The 21,317-nt window shown below is 50.9% G+C and overlaps 1 protein-coding gene across 5 annotated transcripts in view; it reads left to right on the forward strand.

The window, feature by feature from the left end:
- Nucleotides 1–21,317, forward strand: part of GRB10 (growth factor receptor bound protein 10) — a 184,325-nt gene that overhangs the window by 14,057 nt on the left and 148,951 nt on the right. For all 5 annotated transcript variants that reach the window (XM_086697082.1, XM_086697087.1, XM_086697083.1 and 2 more), the window contains exon 2: nucleotides 19,994–20,144. The gene's annotated coding sequence lies outside the window, so the exon portion shown is untranslated. The remainder of the gene's footprint in view (nucleotides 1–19,993; nucleotides 20,145–21,317) is intronic.

A 21,317-nucleotide genomic window follows, 5' to 3' on the forward strand; every position in this document is an offset into this window, starting at 1 on the left:
GCCTGAGCTCTGCCATCCCCTGGGAGGTGGGCTGGGCTCTCGTTCCCCGTTAGCGGAGGTGATGTGAAAGCCACTCAGGTCTTACTCCTCTGGGAGTCTCTGTTCTGTGAGGCCGCACGGTGTGACCAGCTCTTCTTTGTTCTACCTTTTGAAAACTTTCACCAGCAAGAGCTTTCCTGGGATAATGGCCCTTTTGGAATTCTTGTATTCTCGCCTACCCTCATTGCCCAGCACTGATGGACGGACAGGGACGGAGCCCATGGGGCTTTGGATGCCATTCCTTTGTCGGCCTTTATCAAGCGTGTCCTGCACTCAAGGGGATGTTGGACAGCTTAGTGCTTTCCCAAGGGCCTGCAGATGCCACAGAGCTAATATTCCTCAGCCAGGTGGGCTGGGAAATGTCGGGGTAGATAAACCTTGTTTCTTGCGGCAGAACTTGCAGGAGATTGAGTGCAGCACCCCAAGAGGAGGATAAATTATGGTGGTTCCAAATTTTAGGGCTGACTTTGTCACAGGGCTGGTCCTTCAGAGAGTCCTCTCCTCCCTTTGTAAAAATATTTTTTTATTTTTAATTTTTTATTTTTGACAATCTTTTTTATTATTTAATATGCATATTTTTTGTTGTTTATTTACTTATTTGGAGAGAGAGAGGCAGATGGAGAGGGAGACGGAGAATCCCAAGTGGGCTCCACACTGTCCGCGTAGAGTCTGATGCTGGGCTCAAACCCACAAATCGTGAGATCGTGACTTGAACCGATACCGAGGGTAGGATGCTTAACTGACTGAGCCACACAGGTGCCCCGAGTCCTCCCTTTTTTGAAAAAAAAAAAACAGCTTTATATAGATATAATTCACAATGCCGTACGATTTACCCAATTGAATTCGAAGGGTACACATCAGTTATAATTAGTAGGTTCACAGATACGTGCGTGTGTACGTGTGTAGACACATATATATCATACTCAGTTACTGTATTCACTCGTGTGCACAACCACCACCAGTATACTTGAGAACAACTCGGGAGTTCACAAGGAAACCCTGTGCCCTCTGGTTATTACTCCGTCGCCTCCACCCACCCCTAGACAACCGCTAACTTTTTTCCCGTCTATATCTATTTCTATGAATGGATTCACATGCTGCGGGGTTTTTGTGCCTGGCTTCTTTCATTTAGTATGCAGTTTTTAAGACTCGCCTGTATCGTGGCAGAGTTCTTCCTGTTTATGGCTGAACAATGTTCTGTTGCACGTACACACCATCTTTGGTTTATCCATTCAACTGTTGATGGGTATTTGGTTCTTTTTACATTTTGACTATTGTGAGTAGTGCTTTTCCAAACATGGGTGTACAAGTACCTGTTTGAGTCCCTGCTTTCAAATTTGTTTCGTATATACCTGGATGTAGAATTGCGGGATTTTACAGTAATCCCATTTTTAGTGTTTCTGAGGAACTGTCAGACTTTTCCATCATGGCTGCACCATGTTGCATTCCCATCAGCAGAGGACAAAGTGTTCCATTTCCTCCACATTGTTATTAATACTTGATATTTTCTGATTCTATAAAAAAATAATAACTGTCCTAATAGGTGTGAAGTGGTATCTCATTGTGGTTTCTGTTTGCATTTCGTTGTTGAGTTGTAGGAGCTCTTTATATATTTTGGTTATTAATCCGTTATCAGGTATATGATTTGCAACTATTTTGTCCCTTTCTGTGGGTTATCATTTTGCTCCTTTGTCCTTAGATGCACAGTTTTTAATTTTGGTGAAGTTCAGTGTATCTATTTTATTCTTTTGTTTCCTTTTCTTTCAGTGTCCTAAGACATTGTTCCTATCCACATCCAGTGTTGTGAGGATGTTCCCTGTTTTCTCCAAGAGTTGTATAGTTCTAGATCTTACATTAAGGACTATGATCCACTTTGAATTAACTTTTGTTTATGAGGTACAAGTTTCTTTCTTTCTTTTGTATGTGCATATCCAACTTTCCCAGAGTGATTTGTTAAAAAGACTGTCCTTGGGGCGCCTGGGTGGCGCAGTCAGTTGAGCGTCCGACTTCAGCCAGGTCACGATCTCGCGGTCCGTGAGTTCGAGCCCCGCGTCGGGCTCCGGGCTGATGGCTCGGAGCCTGGAGCCTGTTTCCGATTCTGTGTCTCCCTCTCTCTCTGCCCCTCCCCCGTTCATGCTCTGTCTCTCTCTGTCCCAAAAAAATAAATAAACGTTAAAAAAAAAAAAAAAATTAAAAAAAAAAAAAAAAAAAGACTGTCCTTCCCCACTCAATGGTCTTAGCACCCTTGTTAAAAATCAACCACCATATATGCAAGCATTGGTTTTTTAGGTGCTCTGTCTTATTCCATTGGTCTGTGTGTCTGTCCTTATGCCAGATCATACTGTTTTGATTCCTGTAGCTTTGTGCTAAGATTGAGATCAGGAAGTATGAGTGCTCCAACTTTGATCTTTTTCAGTATTGTTTTGGCTTTTTGGGGTACCTTGAGAAGAGAATCCATATGAATTTTAGGCACCTTTTTATATTTCTGCAAAAAATGTTGGTGGGGTTTTGATGGGGCCTGCATTATTTTGTTTTTGTTTTTTTCTTTAAATGTTTTTATTTATTTTTGAGAGAGAGAGAGCATGAGTGGGGGAGGAGCAGAGAGAGAGGGAGACCCAGAATCCGAAGCAGGCTCCAGGCTCTGAGCTGTCAGCACAGAACCCGATGCAGGGCTCAAACTCACGGACCGTGATACCATGACCTGAGCTGAAGCCAGACACTTAACCGACTGAGCCACCCACGTGCCCCTGGAATTATTTTAATTTCATTTTTGGGTTGTTCTCTGCGTATGGAAAAACAACTGATTTCCGCATGTTGATTTTATATTTTATAACCTCGATGAATTTATTTATTCATTCTAATAGTTGTGTGTGTGTGTGTGTGTGTGTGTGTGTGTGTGTGTGTGTGTGTGTCTGCAATCTTTAGAGTTTTCTGCATATAAAGTCACATCATCTGGGAATACAGATAACTTGAGTTTTTCCTTTCCAGTTTGGATACCATAGGGTGGAGCCCTCACGAACGTGATTAGTGCTTTTGTGAAAGAGATCCCACAGAGCTCTCTAGGTCCTTCTGGCCTGTGAAGACACAACGAGAAGTCTGTGACCGTGATTGTGACCGGGAGTGGAACCCTCACTCGATGTGGCTGGTTCCCTGCTCTTGGACTCCCAGCTCCCAGAACTCTGAGCAGTACATTTCTGTTGTATATAAACTGTCCAGGCTGTGATACTTTGTCCCCGTAGCCTGAACAGACCAAGACCCCTTCTGTTTCCTAGTCTGTTGAGTGTCTTTATCATGACAGGGTATTGAATTTTGTCAAGTGCTTTTTCTTCATCAAGTGAGACAATCTTGTTTTCTTCTCCTTCATTCTATTAAAGTGGTGGATTCTGTTGATTGATTTTTGTGCATTGGCCTATCTTTGCATTTCTGGAATAAATCCCACTTGGTCAGGTGTGTTATCCTTCTACTATGCTGCTGAATTCGGTTTGTTCATATTTTGTGGAGGAATTTTGGGTCAACATTCATCAGCGATGTTGCTGTACGGATTCCTTGGAATGTGTTTGGCCTCAGCGTTAGGGTGATGCTGGCGAGAGTGAGTGGGGACGTGTTCCCTCCTTCAGTCTTCTGGAATAGTTTGAGAAGGGTTTTGTTTAAATTTTTTTTTTTTTAAAGTTTATTTATTTTTGAGACAGAGACAGAGCATGAACAGGGGACGGGTAGAGAGAGAGGGAGACACAGAATCCGAAGCAGGCTCCAGGCCTTGAACTGGTCAGCACAGAGCCCGACGCAGGGCTCACACCCATGAACTGTGAGATCGTGACCTGAGCCGACGTCCGATGCCCAACCGACTGAGCCACCCAGGCGGCCCCAGCCCCGCTGGTTTTAAAAGGATGTGTTAGTTCCCACGTATTTTTGAATTTTCGAGTTTCCACTTCTGTGGATTTCTATTTTCATTCTGTTGTGATTACGACAGATATACTTTTATGACTTCAGTCTTGGTCGAGCTCATTTTGTGGTCCGACACGTTTGGTTTATTCTGGAGGATGTGCCGTGTGCACTTGAGAACCACATGTGTCCTGCTGTGCTTGAGTGGAGCGTCATGCAGAGGTCTGTGACATCCAGTGGGTCGACAGTGTTGGCTGTGCCCTGTTCTTGATCTGGTTCCGTCCTTACTGAAAGTGGACTATTAAAGTCTCCACCTGTTATTGTAGAACTTTGTCTCTCCCTTCATTGCTGCCCTGGTTAACCTGGTACACTTTAGAGCTCTGATTTTTTTTTTTTTTTTAATTTATTTAAAAAGAATTTTTTTTAATGTTTGTTTTTGAGAGAGAGAGAGAGAGAGAGCGTGAGCACACGCGTGTGCAGGGGAGGGGCAGAGAGAGAGAGGGAGACACAGAATCCGAAGCAGGCTCCAGGCTCTGAGCTGTCAGCATAGAGCCCAACTCGGGGCTCAAACTCACACACCATGAGATCATGACTTGAGCTGAAGTTGGAGGCTTAACCGACTGAGCTACCCAGGCGCCCCGTGTACATAGGTTTTTAATCGTTACATCTTTTCAGTGAATTGATCCTATTCTCAATATAGAGTATCCTCCTTTGTCTAACACTTTCCACTTCAAGTACATTTTGGCTGGTGGTGATATAGCCATCCCAACTCGTCTCTTTGTCACTGTTAATGGGAAATAATCGTTTTCTATCTTTTCACTTTGAACCCGATTGTGTCTTTTGCTCCAAAGGGAGTCCCTCGGACACAGCATATTGTTGGCTGATGTGTCTTTATTTTTCTGCGTCCTATCAGCCTCTGCCTTTTTGAGAGTTTAATTTATTTGCATTTAGTTACCGAGACTGGCCATTTTGCCAGTCTCTGTGTGTGTTTTTTGGGAGGGGGGTGTATACGTCTTGCAGCTTTTTGTCCTGCGTTTCTCTAGAATGCCCTTTGTTTCTCATTACTAATGCTTTAGAGAACACTGCTTAGGTGTGAACGTTTGTGGAGTAAGTTATATTTAGAAGAACCTTTTACAAAACACTGAAACTTGAATTGGTTGTGACGGTGCTCTTGATGGCGTAGTCTCGCGGTTGCTATGCCGAAGGAGTGGAGAGGTGTGTGCGTTTTCTTGCACGACTCCAGAAACTGCTTGGACAAGACAGCGACAGCGTGCTGCCTAGTGCTGAGCTTACTGGGGTTGCCTTTAACTGTCAGGACGATCTCGCAAGCGAGGGAGAGAGTCTCCCTTCTGTAGATGGGAACTGGGAACCCTCCAGGTCACAGGCCTCATTCAGGGTCAAGTGGGCACAAGAGGGAGGGTTACTTACACCTGTACTCACTCACGGATCTTCCTTTGTTCCGCTCAGTGCTGGGGAGAAGGGACGTGTTCCCACCAAAGACCCACCAGCTTGAACGAATGAGGACATGTGTGATAAGAGGCAGGACCCCATCCAAGCATGTTGATTCTTTGCTCTCAGCATTTTCTTTTCTTTTCTTAAAGTTGATTTGTTTAGTTTGAGAAAGAGTGCTAACAGGGGAGGGGCAGAGAGAGAGAGAGAGAGAGAGAAGAGAGAATCCCAAGCAGGCTCTTCTCTGTCTGTGTGGAGTGTGATGCTGGGCTCGATCTCCCAAACCGTGAAGTCATGACCTGAGCCGAAATCAAGAGTCAGACACTTAACCGACTGAGCCACTCGGGCGCCCCTCCGCATTTTATTTTATTTTATTTTATTTTAAAAAAAAATTTTTTTTTAACGTTTATTTATTTTTGAGACAGAGAGAGACAGAGCATGAACAGGGGAGGGGCAGAGAGAGAGGGAGACACAGAATCTGAAATGGGCTCCAGGCTCTGAGCTGTCAGCACAGAGCCTGACGTGGGGCTCGAACTCACGGACTGTGAGATCATGACCTGAGCCGAAGTTGGATGTTTAACCGACTGAGCCACCCAGGCGCCCCTGCATTTTAAATATTAAAGGAAAATGAGTAACTTCATTTCACAGTGCCTGGCACATAGTAGGTCTTCAAAGTACATTTAATTTATTTTCCCTGGGGGAGTTTTTCAGGAAAGATCCTGGGTTCTTAGCAGTCCAGAGGCTCTTGGATTCAGAATGGTCGAGAGGCTGCGAAGTTTGGGAACACGGGTAATGCTACTTTGCCCTGGGGTATCCGTTCACCTTTGTTCCCAGGTGTGGAGGCCGCCTTGTGGTTTTGAGTGTTGCAGCCGAGGCCTTGGGTTTTGAGTGGCCTCCAGAAGGAGGCGGGGAACAGAGTTTCTACCACGCCTCTCACAATCGCACTCCTTTTTTATTTCTCAGAATGTCCGAGGTCATTGGATGGTTATCTCTGTCCATCACATCACCTCACTGAGGCTCTGTTATCTCTAGTACCAAGTTTCAGGGCACCCACGGGCCACGTGAATTCCTTTGAGTTTTTAAATGCCTCTCAGGGTCCATTTTGGCTTGCAGAGGTGAGGACAGAAAGTTCCCTGCACCGGCTTCTTTCCTTTAGCTGCGTGCCGTCGCGGGTCCTTCCGGATAGAAATAACAGGCCTTATGAAGGTCCTTGCCCCATTTAGAAGAGTCAATCTCACATTCTCAGGTCAGAGATAGATCCTCTTTCCCCTTAAGCGTGTGCTCAGTCCCGGGTAATCCTGCAGCGGGTGAGCCTGGGGGCACTGTCTGGAAGCTCTGGAGCCTGGGAGACACAGTCCCTTCCTGTCCTCTACAGCGTGTCCCCACCTCGGGCCACGGGCTCTGGCCTCCCATGTTGGACAGTTAAAAAAATTTTTTTAAACCTTTATTTATTTTTGAGAGAGAGAGAGAGAGAGAGAGACAGGGTGTGAATACAGGAAGGCAGAGAGAGAGGGAGACACAGAATCTGAAGCAGGCTCCAGGCTCTGAGCTGTCAGCAGAGGGCCCGACACGGGGCTCGAACTCACAAACTGTGAGATGATGAAGTCAGAGGCTCAACCAACTGAGCTACCCAGGTGCCCCCTCGCCTTTTTTAAATTTTTTAAAAAAATCTTTATTTTTGAGAGAGAGAAAGACAGAGTGTGAACAGGGGAAGAGCAGAGAGAGAGGGAGACTCACGTTGGATAGTTTAGACAAGCAGCCAGGACCGATGTCACTGAGAATGTGTCGGGGGAGATCAGTCCCTGGGCGCTGAGGGCACAGTGGAGGTCAGGCCCCGGCTTCTCATGGGAGATGGTGGGGTTCAGGCATCTGCAGAGCCAGGAGCCCCGGGGAGGCTGTCTGTCCTGCAACTCCCTGCAGACAGGTAGAAAACTGGAAATACAGGACATGTGACATTCCCCCTCTGACTCTTTCCCAGCTCATCCAGGAGGCAGGGAAGAACCTTCGGAATGACTTCCAGCCGGGCATCTTGCCGAATCCTGCAGGGAGCACGGTTGAGCAGATACTTTTCAAAGGTGACGACCCCCCGGGCTCCCCCCTCAGATCTGCCCCCCGGAAGGGGATACCCTCCTTTATTTACACGGCTTCAGGTTAACAGTCTGAAACTCAGAAAATCTTTCCTGAATGATGAAGTCTCTAAGGAGTCTGGCTCCCCAGGAGCTGAGGCTTTCCATGGAGGGCCTCAGAGATAGCAGGAGGTCCCCATGCGGACTGTCCCTGGTGCACATTCAAGTCCTGGGTGCCCAGTGAAGCCGCTGTCCCCAGGAGGGACGACCCCAGGGCTGGTGGAGCTTAGGGGCTCTGGTTCTCACACATTTGCTCCCAGGACCCGCTGGACAGCCTTAGAAGTGACCAGCGACCTCCAAGAGTGCATGTTTTGTGATACTTGCCGCTTTAGAAATGAAGACAGATTGACAAACTATTTATTCCTCCGTGGAAAGGAGAATCAACCTGTTCTATGTGCACAGGAGGACTACCTCTTAAGAAAAAAAAATAGCCGTGTGTGGAGGAGAGTGACTTCGTTTTACATTTTGTAAATCCCGTGAAGATCTGGCTTAGTCGAAGGCTGCTGGGTTCTCGACCCTGTGTCTGCAGCCAGCCCTGTGTCAGCGCGGCCTCCAGGGGACCCCGGTGTGCCCTCAGAAGTGCATGGCGGCTCAGCCCAGCCTGAGTCACCGAACCGTGTGGGGCGGTTTGGTGACTGTGCCCCCCTCCCTTTTTTTTGTGGAGCCTGTACTGTGCACTTGCTGCCACTGGGTACCCAGATATGCAGGGCGGAGGTTCTGGCCACAGTTCTGTCTCCCCACGGGGAACTCAAGTGTCTGCAGAGGAATCAGAGACCGGTGTCACTCCCCCTGCCCCCCCTAGAGCACTTGGGAACAAGAGTGAGACCAGCACTTTAAAAAAAAGAATTAATTTTAATTTACTTTTAAGTTTTTTAAATGTTTATTTGTTTTTGAGAGAGAGAGAGAGAGAGACAGAGCACGAATAGAGGAGGGGCAGAGAGAGAGGGAGACACAGAATACGAAGCAGGCTCCAGGCTCCGAGCTGTCAGCATAGAGCCCAATGCGGGGCTTAAACTCACGAACCATGAGATCATGACCTGGGCGGAAGTCGGACGCTCAACTGACTGAACCACACAGGCACCCCTGTTGTGTTTTGTTTTGTTTTGTTTTAAGTTTATTTTGAAAGAGACAGAGACAGTGCAAGTTTGGGAAGGACAGAGAGAGAGAGAGAGAGAGAGAGAGAGAGAAAGAGAGAGAAAGAGAGAGAGAGAGAGAGAGAGAGAATGAATGAACCCCAAGCAGGCTCTGCACTGTGAGCACAGAGTCCAACACAGGGCTCGAACTCCCGAAACCGTGAGATCATGACCTGAGCTGAAATCAAGAGTCAGACGCTTAACCGACTGAGCCTCCCAGGCGCCCCGAGACCAGCACTTTGTGGCTGAGGCTCCAAAGGTGAGCTGAGAGGGGCAAGGAGCAGAGTGGTATTTCTCCTCTGTGCTGTGGACCAGCACAGCCTCAGCTGGCACTCAGACCCCAGAGCCTTGGAGTCGGGGCGGGCGAAGGCGGCCAGGGGCTGACTGTGCGGTGGGACAGACGATAAGCCGACGGTGAGGCGGTCTTGGCCGTGTGACCCGTTTTTCTCTGTCAGGTTACACTTTTTATTCACAGCACTTCTGATGCCAAATGTGTGGTTTGCCCTTCCTGACCCCAGTGCCCCAGCTCCCCAGACTGGGTGTCCTGCAGTTCCTCGAAGTTCTGACACCATCCCCCTGGAGTTACGTCAGACCCCGCGGGTTAAAGGGCTGCACAAGAAAGAGGCCCCCCCTTCAGAGGCCAGCTGAAGATGCCCAGGACCCCCGTATGTCTGACCCTATAGGTCTGAATCGGGGGTGTGATTCTCTTCTAGGTTTGACGGTTTGCTAGAACTGTTCACAGAATTCGGGAAGGCCCTTTACTTACACTTGTAGGTTTATTATAAAGGCTACAACTCAGGAACAGCCAGATGGAAGAGACACATAGAGCAGGGTACAGGGGAGGGACCCCGTGGGGCTTCTGTGCCCTCTGTGGGTGCGCCACCCTCCCAGCACCCCAGAGGGCTCACCCACCTGGAAGTTCTCTGAACCCCGTCCTTTACGGCTATGTGTGGGCGTTCCATTAGGTCACACGGTTGATCAACTCATTGGCCATTTGTGATTTGTTCTGTCTCTAGCTCCTCTCCCTTCCCCAGAGCTCATGAAGGTGGGGGCCACTGAAAGTTTCATGTTCTAACCACGCCTGGTCTTTCAGGTGACCAGCTCCCACCCTCAGAGGTGTCACGGGATCCCAGCCACCTCCATTAGCGTACGAGACACCCATCACTCTGGAGGTTTCAGGAACCGTGTGCCAGGAACTAGACAAAGGCCAAATATTTATTTGTTACATCATGCAGGTGGTGCATGGTGAGCCATAGAGCGTATCTAGGGGTTGGGAACCAGCTTGGGAAGAGTGAAGGAGAGTCAAGGGACGTGAGGAATACGTGGTCTCTGTTGGCGAAGAGAAAGTGTTCCAGTCACTGACATGGGTGGCTTTGGTCAAGATGAAGGACCCTCCTTGGGTCTCTAGGTCCGCTTTCTTCCTGGGAGGCCTCCTATGTGGTGTGGTGGCTCCCACCTTTTTCTGCGCATTTGGCATCACAATCGTGGAAGGAAATGGAATTGTAAAATGATTTAGATTAACTTCAGGAATTTTGACGGGAGACCATTTGAAGTCAGCCTGTTGTGACTGTTTTAATAGCTCAGATCACCAGGAGGAGGAATAAGGGAATGTTGGTGTGGGTTTCAGGATGGAGCTGAGGTCTGGATTAGCTTTGCAAGGGAAGACCCCGCCTTGTCACCAACACTCTGTTCCTGTGAGGAACACTGGGGACTTTGGGGTGCACTCACCTGAGCTCAGAGGTGGGCTTGGTGTAGCATTTTTGCTGGGGATACCAGGTCCCCCAGGGGCCCCTGCTCATCTGAATGTGTGTGGGGCTCTCTGTTTCCCTTTGCCTCTGGTCCAGGAGGCAAACTTTCCCAGGGGGAGGACGTGCTGTTGGTCAATGATGTGTGAATAGCTGGGATTCCTTAGAGAAGCTAGCAGTTGTTTAGGGCTGTCCCCACGGGGATTATCAACAGCTGGGCGTCCCCCGCCAGGCACCTGAGAACAAGTTCTTTTGGGATGTGTTTCAACATGCGTGTGCAGGGTTTGTGGAACTCATAAAAGCGGCGATTGGCCACGCATGTCACACGCTGGTTTTCTTCCCGTGGGTTTCCTTATGGGGTCTCAACCAAGGTGTGTCACGTCACACTCCTGCGTCTCGAACCTCTTGCTCGAAGAAACGAGGCTGGGGACCATATTCCAGATGGTTCTGCATCTTGACGGTGCTAACTAGGACAGAGGACACAGCGAGCACTCGGTGGATGTTTGTGGAGTGAATTAATGAGAAAGTCATGACTTTCGGGACGAAGGTAAACATGTAACGTGTTGTTAAAGAAGGTCACACGAGCCGTCCAGGGCCTGCCGTGAACTGCTGGGCTTATGAGAGCCTTAGCACAGTGTCCCGAGGAAAATGGCCAAGCGTTGCTCCGTGTTCTGTCTGTCACCGTGCAGCCATCTGTAAGTGGGCCGGGTGATGGGAAGGTGGCCCGTCCAAGAGCGTCTCTGATGCAGGTGCTTTGTCTGATGTCTGGAAAGCAGAGTGCCTCTCCACCTAAATAGCTCTGACTCCCGACCCGGACATAAGGAGCCGGTGGGCGCCCGAGGCCTCCTTGCACAGGTCAGCGGCCTGAGGTTCAGGGAGCATCACGGGGTCCCTGCCCAGCTTGCTCCCACTTGCTCGGCTAGTGTCCCGGGGTGGAACAGGGTCACTGGGAGGCTCCTGGCACGTGACAAGGGAGTGGACGGGGAAGGACAGAAAGATACAGTGCATGTCAGAAGGTCAGCTCTGTGCTGGTCACCCCCTCCGTGGGTCACATCCGTGAACAGGAGACAACCGTCAAAATGGGCTCACTGGGAGGTGGAATCTAAGAGATGCGCCTTGAAAGGATCATGTAGGAACCGTTCTTCAGGCCCTAAGTGATGCTGAGCTTGGCCGCAGGGTCCGCGACAGGGGTCGGCTCCTGGGGGCTGCCACCTGTGACTCCCGGGTCAGACCAGTGGGTGTGCAGCCGGCTCCACGTGCCTGACTGGAACATTCTGCCTTCCGGGGAGAGTCCCCGAGCCCATGAGTCCTGAGCTGGTGACCATGTGGCCAGAGGAGGTCCTGTTCAGGGAGGAGCGTGACACTGTTAGGTCTTGAATTCCTGCCCTGAAGGACCACTTTTCCTTACGTATATTTGTAATACCCCCTACCTAGAACCCACGGTCATTACATACTGCATCTGTTGAGCGATACAGAGAAGGAGATGTGATTGTCTTTCACCTACTATGTGCTGAAGGTGGGGGAATATTGGACTTTGGGGTGTGCCCCATGATTGGGCTGTTCTGGAGTGGTGATAAGCTTCGAACAAGACTGACTCCGTTTCCTACAGATTTCTCCTGTGAAGAGGGGTGGAATCTTTTTTTTTTTTTTTAAGTTTATTTATTTTGAGAGAGAGAGAGAGTGGGATGTGGGAGATGCAGAGAGAGAGGGAGAGACAGAATCCCAAGCAGGTTCTACGCTGTCTTTGCAAAGCCTGATGAGGGTTTGAACTCATGAACCGTGAGATCATGACCTGAGCTGAAACCAAGAGTCAGTTGCTTAACCTACTGAGCCACCCAGGTGCCCCAGGAGAAGTGGAGTCCTAACGTGCCACCACTGGTCCCTCCCTCAAAATTATTGCCGTAGGAGCAGTTACATAGCGTGTTTTCTCCACAACTAATAGCAACTTTTACTTTCTTCTTTTTTTTTTTTGTTTTAATTTTTTAAGGTTTATGTTTGAGAGAGAGAGAGAGAGAGGGAGGGAGAGAGGGAGACAGAACATGAGGGGAGGGACAGAGAGAGAGGGAGACACAGAATCCGAAGCAGGCTCCAGGTTCTGAGCTGACAGCAGAGCCTGACTCGGAGCTTGAACTTGTGAACCGTGAGATCATGACCTGAGCCGAAGTTGGACGCTTAAGTGACTGAGCCACCCAGGTGCCCCTACTTTCCTTGTTGTTTTTTTTCCCCCTAACTTCCTAAGGGAAGAAAGAGAATGCAGAAGAAAGGAAGGTAGGAAAAGAAAAGAAAAGAAGAGGGGCAGAAGAAGAAGCAGAAGCGTTTCTAGAAGCTTCTGCGCCGTTCCTGTTCATGTGACTGGCCTGAAGCACTTAATGGCTTCATTGTTTTTGGTGCAGAGCAGTGATTTCTCTGGAATTCCTAGACTGTGGAGAGGGGAGAGCCAGCCTCTAGGGCTGAGGGAGGGAAACCACGCTTGGGCATCACAGGGGGCTCAGGCGGGGCTTTGCGGGGAGGCACGGAGGGGGGAGAAGCAGCAAGACCACCGGTCGGAAACTTGACAGAAGCACTTTTTACCAGAAAGATCAATTCTGCAGTTACGTAAGTGATTCATGTGCCTTCTTACAGAAATCCAAACCCAGAAGTCTGTGGAACAGAGTGAGGGTCGCACCTGTGCCCTCTGGGCCATCGGGTGGCCTCCCTCTGGGTCAGTGATGGTCTGTGTTCTCCTGGGCTCTTTTCTCCGGTGAATTCGTGGACCCACATGACGTGCGTTGTGTGTCCCTTTCCCCTTCCACTCGAGTATCACCTCCCTCCCCCTCCTCGGCTCTTTTCCTCCTTGGTCTTTGCCTGGACCTCGGTCAAGGCCAGCTTTGGCCAGTTCAGCAAGAAGCACGTTTTGGGATTTGCATGATTTAATCCCTGCACAGAGGTGGGGCTGTCTTATTCCCATTTTATAGCTCAGGAAACTGAGGCACTGGAGGCAGGCTGCTCTGTGGAGCTGAGCCAGAAACCCAGTTCCACGTGGGCCGGCCGAGCCGCGAAGCGGTTCCCAGGCTGCCCCCCGGGCGGTTTTTCACGTGCTTAGCACAGTTCTGCACCTTTGGGCTCCTGCTGTCGGTGGGGGACACAGACATGGAGGGAGAGGTCAGGGGGATTCAGCCGCAGGACCAGAAGATCCTGGGCCGAGGGGCAAGGCCCCCAGCAGGGTCTGGGTGGGGAGGGTGAAGGAAGGTGGGGGTCATTCTTCCAGAGGGGGTGTGAAACCCATTGCCAGCTTGAGCCAGGGGTGGAGGGGGGCATGGGGGGAGTGGCATCCTGGTGGAAGGCAGTGGGAGAGCGCCTGGGCTGCTGGCTTGCAGGAGGGAGAGTGAGGTGTGAGGGGAGGGGAGAATGGGGGACTCGTGGGTTGTGCCACATGCACTTGGTGGCCACCACAGTGGCCTGAAGCAAGGTGGGGGGACAGGACAGGCACATGGGTTGCTTCCAGCTTTTCCATGTGAGGGAGTATGCCTGTCAGTGATGTGTGTGTATGCACATGTGTGTATGAGCCTGTGTGTGTGTGTGTGTGTGTGTGTGTGTGTGTGTGCGCGCGCAGGTGCATGTGAGGGTGAGCTAGGAGGCCATGAGATGCTGCCCGAAGCCTGTTGAGCATGTGCCTGCTTGCAGCTTAGGGGAGCCCCGCTGACCTCCCCCCCTCCCCCGCCACAATATCCCCACCCTCCGTGGGCTCTGGGTGTTCAACTTCCAGCAATACGATGGATCCAAATTACAGCCCCCTTGTTGCCAATGCTTCTATTTCCCTGGTTACCACTCAAGTTGAGTGTGTTTTGCACGTGCATTTTGAGAATCATTGGCTTCTGTCCCCTCCCCATTTTATTTTGGGCTGCTTAACTTTTTTTTTTTTTAATGTTTATTTATTTTGAGAGAGAGAGAGAGAGGGAGGGAGAATCCCAAGCAGGCTCCAAGCTGTCAGCAGAGAGCTGGACGCGGGGCTCGAACCCAGAGACTGTGAGATCGTGACCTGAGCCGAAACCAAGAGTCGGACACTTAACCGCCTGAGTCGCCTAGGTGCCCCTGCTTGTCTTATTTTTTAATTAACAAGACATTTGCTAAATGCAGACGGCCGCATAGCGTTGCTAGTATGTTCTCCCAAAGTTTTTGCTTGTCCTTTGATTTTGTAGAGAGGGCTTGTTGCCATAGAGGAGGTGGTTTTTCCTTCGTGGCTTCCAGATTGAAAATCTTGCTTTGGAAGATCTTCCTCGCTCAGATTTTGTGCCGTTATGCTTCCGTATTTTCTCTTAATCATTTGTAAGGTTTAAATCGTCCATCTATCGGGAATGGTGTGCAGAGAGGCTCCTGCACGTATCTTACTGAACATCAGTAACCACTCATCCTGGATCTTATTTTCCGCGCATACCTGGATGCTCAGCTCCACCCAGGTCATGTTCTGGGCTCTGTACCCTTCTGTGTCTGTCCACGTTCTTGTCCCCGTGCCCCTGGCGGCCTGGGGTATTGGCCAGGACTGCCCCACACACACCTGCACCCATTACCTGGGGCAGGAGCCGCGCTGCAAGGGGTTGCCTTTCCAGAAAGTTCTCTGCGCCTTGGTGTCTTCCAGATTTCTTTTAGGTTCGTCACCAAAAGTTTCTATGTTTTCTTCAGAGCCTCTTGTGTATGCTTCTTAAGTACATTGTGTTGCTTCTGTGAATGAAACCACTTTATCCTTGCTTCGTAAGTGTCTTGCTGCCATTGTGTGGGTTGCTCTGGGATCGTGACCTCATTTGATGCTGACATCGGTTTTTAGCTGGTCCTGAATGTCCTCTGGAAACAACACTGGCTTTTCTTTCTTCCTGGACAACTTTCACACCATGTTTCTGTACCGTACCTCGCTGTATCACCAAGGGCCTCGAACCGTGGTGATTCCTGCTGTCATCTGGGCTTGCTGGCCCTAATTTCTTCTTGTTTATTTATTCATTAAAAACAATTTTTAACATTTATTCATTTTTGAGAGAGAGACAGAGACAGAGTGTGAGCAAGAGCGGGGGGCAGAGAGAGAGAGAGGGAGACACAGAATCAAAAGCAGGCCCTACACTGAGAGTAGAGAGCCAGATGTGGGGTTCGAACCCATGAACCGTGAGATCATGACCTGAGCCGAAGTGGGACGCTTTACCGACTGAGCCACCCAGGTGCCCCATTTACTTTTGAGAGAGCGAGAAAGAGAAAACACGTGCGCATGTGGGAGGGGGGGTGGAGACAGAATCCCATGCAGGCTCTGTGCTGTCAGTACAGAGCCTGACTCGGAGCTCGATCCCATGAACCATGAGATCGTGACCAGAGCCAAAGTCAAGAGCTGACACTCCCCTGACTGAGCCACCCTGCTCCCCTAAGTCCTTCTCTTTCTGATGAATGCTCGCATGTATCTATATGCCGGTACCACACTATTTTAACTACTTTTGCTTTATAATTTACTATAGGGTGAGTGCAGTTCTCCCCTAATGCGCTACAATCAACAATCTCACGGTACTTCGGTAGTTTTAATGCATTTAGATTGATGCCTGCATTTCATTTACAAAATTAATTTTAGGTTTGAAACTAATTACTCTTAAGAGGATCAAAGTCTTTGTGTGCTGTTTAATCTTCCCCTCTAGGAACGTAGCATGTTTCCATTTGCCCGGGTCTCTTAAGCACGTCAAGTGCGTGGTGATACCCTTTGGTGTACCTAGGGCTCTTGCTAGCACTGGACTGACATACGCGCGTGTGTGTATCAGCTGCCGAGAAGGGCGTTTTCCCCCATTCTCTGGTCAGTTACCGTGTCTGTGAGTGCATGGGTTTGTCCTCACCCTCACTGTGGCACTGACCTTAGATCACTTGTGGAGAGAAGCGTCCTCCCTCTCTCAAGTAGGCGCTCCCTTGTCTTAACTGCCTTTCCAGTCTGGGCGGCCGCAGACACAGGTCCATGGGGTAACCCATCTTTTTTTTTTTTTTTTTAAAGTTTATTTATTTTTGAGACAGAGAGAGACAGAGCATGAACGGGGGAGGGTCAGAGAGAGAGGGAGACACAGAATCGGAAGCAGGCTCCAGGCTCTGAGCCATCAGCCCAGAGCCCGACGTGGGGCTCGAACTCACGGACCGCGAGATCGTGACCTGAGCTGAAGTCGGACGCTCAACCGACTGAGCCACCCAGGCGCCCCAGGGTAACCCATCTTTGAGCTTGCTTGGTGGCTCCTGGAAGCCACATGGTGAAGACTGGTTCTGGGATCGCTGGTTCTGCTTGACCCTGGAATTGAGGACCCTGTTCGTGGCCCATTCATCCGTTTTGATTAAGGTGTGTCGGTTTCTGTGATGGCGGCCAGTTTGGGATGTGGCTGCTCTGTCCTGGGCCCACTAGACATCTCTGTGGAGCCCCCGCCGAGTGTCCGCTGGTGGACGGGCCACGCGGGAGCTGAGTCACTGTGCGGTTGTTGTTGCTGAACGTGTCCTGTGTGTTCGCCGGTTCGAAAGTATGATGTTGGCATTTGGGGGGGGGGGGGCTCTCGTTGTGTTTTAACTTCCTTCTGCTCCCAGTTTCCTTTTTCCTCATGGCCCATCCCGCCCGCCGGGTGGGGGCATCTGTGGCCTTGCTGGAATAGCACATCCCGCTGAAAGTGACGCGAGGTGCGGTGTTTCCGCTTTAATTCTCGCTTCTCTCTTCCGCTGTCCTCAGGGTCGGGCAGTAGCACTCTGAAATTTTGTATAATGACTTTAAAAAAAAAAAAAACTCGCCTTTCTTCAGTTCCATTTCGTTGATCTGTTTCTCCAGCTGTCTTTCTCAGTTTGCTGTCACAAGCGGCTCTGACATCAGCACAGTGCTGAGTTCAGTTTTTTGAATTAAGGCTATTCTGTCCCCTTTTATAAAGGCCTAGACTTCATTCCAGAGCCGTGTGGCTGAACCCGCCCAATAGCCTCCTCGTGAACGTGGCGGTTTGTTGAATGTCTAAATAGTCACTGTTATTACTCTAAATATTTAGCGCGGGGAAGCTAGACGGATGGAAAGATTAATACTCACTCTGGAATTTTTGGAAGATATCACAGATGCTACAGAGAAATCAAGGGGTCCTTTGTTTCCGAAACACTCTGGAAGTGAGTCCAGATGTTTGTTTTTTGCCCACGTTCACGCATGTGGGATTTCAAGTTTGCGTCGTGTCTGACCGTGAACCCGCAGCAGCGCGCTGTCTGGACTGATGCGCGAATGGCACAGAGTCCCCGGGGCGCCGGTACGTATGAGGCACGCGGCCGGCTCGGGCAGCACGTCGGGCTGTGCTCTGCTGGTGTTGGCGACAGCGGCCATGGGTGTGGATGGGCCAGCACACACGGCGCTGGAGGCTTCTTTAAAGCAGTTCTCTGTGCCTGGGGGGTGGTCCTGCCCTTGGTGAGGACGCGTCTCAGGAGCTCTTACAGCTCACCGTGTTCGGAAACCATCCTGTGTTTGTTCTCTCTGCTGGGAAGTTCGATATCCACGTTTCTAGAATAGACAACGATGGTGGAACAAACAACTGGATGTCATTTTTCTTTAATTATAGATTAATTTATGTTGCCCATAGTTCTTCAAAAAGGTTTATTTCTTTGTTTTGAGAGAGCTCACGGGTGGGGAAAGGCAGAGAGAGAGTGAATCCCAAGCAGGCTCCGCACTGTCAGTACGGAGCCCGATGTGGGGCTCGATCCCATGAACCGTGAGATCGTGACCTCAGCGGAAACCAGGAGCCTGACCCCCGAACCCCCTCAGCCAGCCAGATGCCCTGGTGCTGCGGTCAGGGGCAAACGTCCCAAGTGTGTGTTGCAAATTTAAAAGCATACGTGTGAGAGCTACATCCGGAAGTAGCCATGGGGCATTCGGATCAGACTCCAGAAAAAGATTAGTTTCTCTGGAAAAGATGGGAAACCTGTCAGAGTGTGAGGAGTGGATGTGTTACGTGATCCAAGTCCGTTTCCCCAGTCCCGGCCCATTGTCATTTCAGAGACCCTCATGCTTGTCTGACTGTTCACCTTTTTTTTTTTTTCTTTTTAATTTGTGGACAACCTAGCTACTAGAATTTAGAGACGTCCCGCCTGATACAATTGCTGTAATCCTTTTCGGAGTTACAAATTCTTTACGAGGATGACAGCAGGTGCCCTTAGTAAAACGCCTTTGCGTGTGCAGGTGGAGTTCAATGTGATGCCCCCACGTACTCTTGTGACCTGCGTGCCCCTCTCGATCCTAAGGCCAGCGTTCTGTCTGAGCATCAGTAGGCTTCACAGCCTGTAGGTGGCTGGCGTGTTCCGTGTCTGACAACGGGCGCGCTGCCGGCAGAGTCACATTCGTGAAAATGTAGCATTCATTCAGCGTTTACTGTTTGTTGGGTCCTACAGCTTGACATGTGTCAGCTGGTTTCCTCCTCATAAAAGCCCTCGGGGGGAGATGGTATTTCCATGTCGATTTTGGAGCTGGGGACTTGGACTCAGTGAATTCAGTGACTTTCCCGACTCGCCCGGGTGTCACCTGCAGAGGCACCAGGGCTCTCTGGCTCTTGTGCGTGATCTCCAGCCAGCGTGCCTGGTGGGACCGCCTGCGGTGGTTTTCTAGTAAATTCTAGGTCCCGGACTTCTTCCCTCGCGGGCCAGCAGCAGGGCACGTTTTATTTCCACTGTCGAGTGATCAGGAAAGGTTAGTCTAGGCATCTCCTCTCCTTGCAGGGGCACCCACACCGCGGGCAGGGGACCGGCTCGGACACACAGAGGCGGCAGCGGTGATGAACGCTCCATGCTCTTCTCCCTGCTGAGGCGTTGGGGGCGTGTGTGTTACTCGGCACGTGACGATTCAGCAGCATATGTTACTGTCCTCGGGGAGGTGGGCTCTCTCCCCACCGGCCTGCAGAGGAGCCCGGCTCAGGGAGCACCCTGGTGACTGGAAACTCCCCTCCAGCCTCTGCCTTGGTGCTGACACTCCTCTTCAAGCCTAGAACAGCCCTCCTGCCCATCCCTCAGTAGATGAGTTGCATAAGGCGGCGAAAAAGGAAGTGGCCAGGGGTCAGACCGCGGGTCTGCCCGCTTCTGCCCCTTTCCGCTGAACCCGCGTGCGCCTCATGGAGAACATCAGTCCATGCTCCCTGCCGGCACCAGGGGGGCGTGTACCCGGGCTGAGACGGAAGGGGGTCTCCGTGGGGTGGGGTGAGGGTTGCAGCCTGAGAGGACCCCGGGAATGACGACGTGGGCTCGGATCTGGGCTCCCGGCACGAATGCTAGGTACGCTTGGCCTTGCGAGAGGGCAGAGGTCTGTGCGTTCCGTTCCCAGCCTGCCTCGGGGGCACTTGCTTCTACTGCCGAGGGAAGACGGTGACCCGGGACGCGGGGCGGCCTCCCCGTGTCCTCCAGTCTCCGCCGGCAGGATCTGCCCTTGCAGTCGATTGACATGCCGACGAGAAAAAGCCTGGTCCTTGTGGACCTCTTCCTTTCTCTGCTCCTTGTAGAATCTTTTAAGTTAAATCTCCCTGAAAAGAAAAATATTCCACGTGTCTGTTTCAAAAAGACTGGAGTCTTGGGTGCAGAGCAGAAGATTTGTGTTTGGCCAAGTTCAAGGTGTTCAGTGACGGCCTCTTTGACTTTTCAGCTTTGGAGCCGGGTATGAGGCTGAACCGGAGCAGGGAGCTGTGGGGAGCGGGAGCCCCGCGACCGTGACTGGCACCTGGTTCTCACCTGGGTCCTCGTGGTCGAGCCGAGGCGGCTGCCAAACCAGCGGAGCCGGAGCGAGCCCCTGACAGGTAAGGTCTGTTCGGTCTTTACCCAGAGGTGGGATTCTCTCTTGGGAGAAGCATCTGGTAAATATTGATTGAGCTGAGATCAGTAAGTGAGGGTCGCTGTAGGCAGGGGCCTGATGACGGATGCTTTCTTCCGGTGTTTCTGTGCCTGTCTCTCTGTGTCCCCTTGCCTCCCCTCTGCTCCCTGCACTGAGCTGGGTGACTTGAGAGATCTCACTGGGCCTCCCTGGGCTCTGCAGACCACCCTCCATGCCCGCTGTGCCTCTCCCTCGCCTGCCCCCTTTGGTGTTCCGCCAAGAAGCTGTTGTGTTTGGCGACGGGCCAGGACAGAATGGGGGGCGGCTCCTGCCTCACGCTTTGTTTTCCGATAGAGCTTGGAGCTTGTGCGGGGTGCGTCCCACCTTAGCACTGGTAGTGGGGTGCCCGTAAATAATGAGCCTCTGGGGCAGGTGCTACACCTGGACCTTCCCTTCTGTCCCGGTCGGCTGGGTTGTGGGGTTCTTACCATGCTGTCCACGGGGCTGCGACGCTAGTTGGAGAACTGAGCCCGGAACAGTCTTCCAGCAAACGGGCCTGCTACAGCCTTTGGTCCCAGGGAGGACGGTGGGTGCTGGAGAGTGTATCAGTCAGCTCAGGCTGCCGTAACAAATACCCCGGGTAGGGTGGCTTGAACAGCACATGTGCGTTTGGTCACAGCTCTGGAGGCCAGAAGTCTGAGAGTCTCAGGAAGCCTCCGTCTCTGGCGTGTAGATGAACGTCTTCTCGTCGGTGCCAGCATGGTCTTCCTCCCGTGTGCCTCTGGGTTCTGCTTTCTTTTTCTTCTAAGGACATGAGTCCTCTTGTATTGAGGCCTACCCAAGACCCCGAATTATCTTAATCACCTCTTTAGATTTTTTTTATAACATTCATTCAGTTTTGAGAGACAGAGTGTGAGTGGTGGGGAGGGGCAGAGAGAGAGAGGGAGACACAGAATCAGAAGCAGGCTCCAGGCTCCGAGCTGTCAGCACAGAGCCCAACACGGAGCTCGAACCTGTGAGCCCTGAGATCATGAAGTGAGCTGAAGGCAGATGCTTAACCGACTGAGTCACCCCGGTGCCCCCTTAAGCACCTCTTTAAAGACCCTATCTCCAGATATGGCACATTCTGGGGTCAGTGTTCCAGCGGCACATTCTGGGG

Source organism: Puma concolor, chromosome A2, assembly GCF_028749965.1.
Source record: "Puma concolor isolate L17-30 chromosome A2, mPumCon1.1.hap2, whole genome shotgun sequence".
Taxonomy (NCBI): domain Eukaryota; kingdom Metazoa; phylum Chordata; class Mammalia; order Carnivora; family Felidae; genus Puma; species Puma concolor.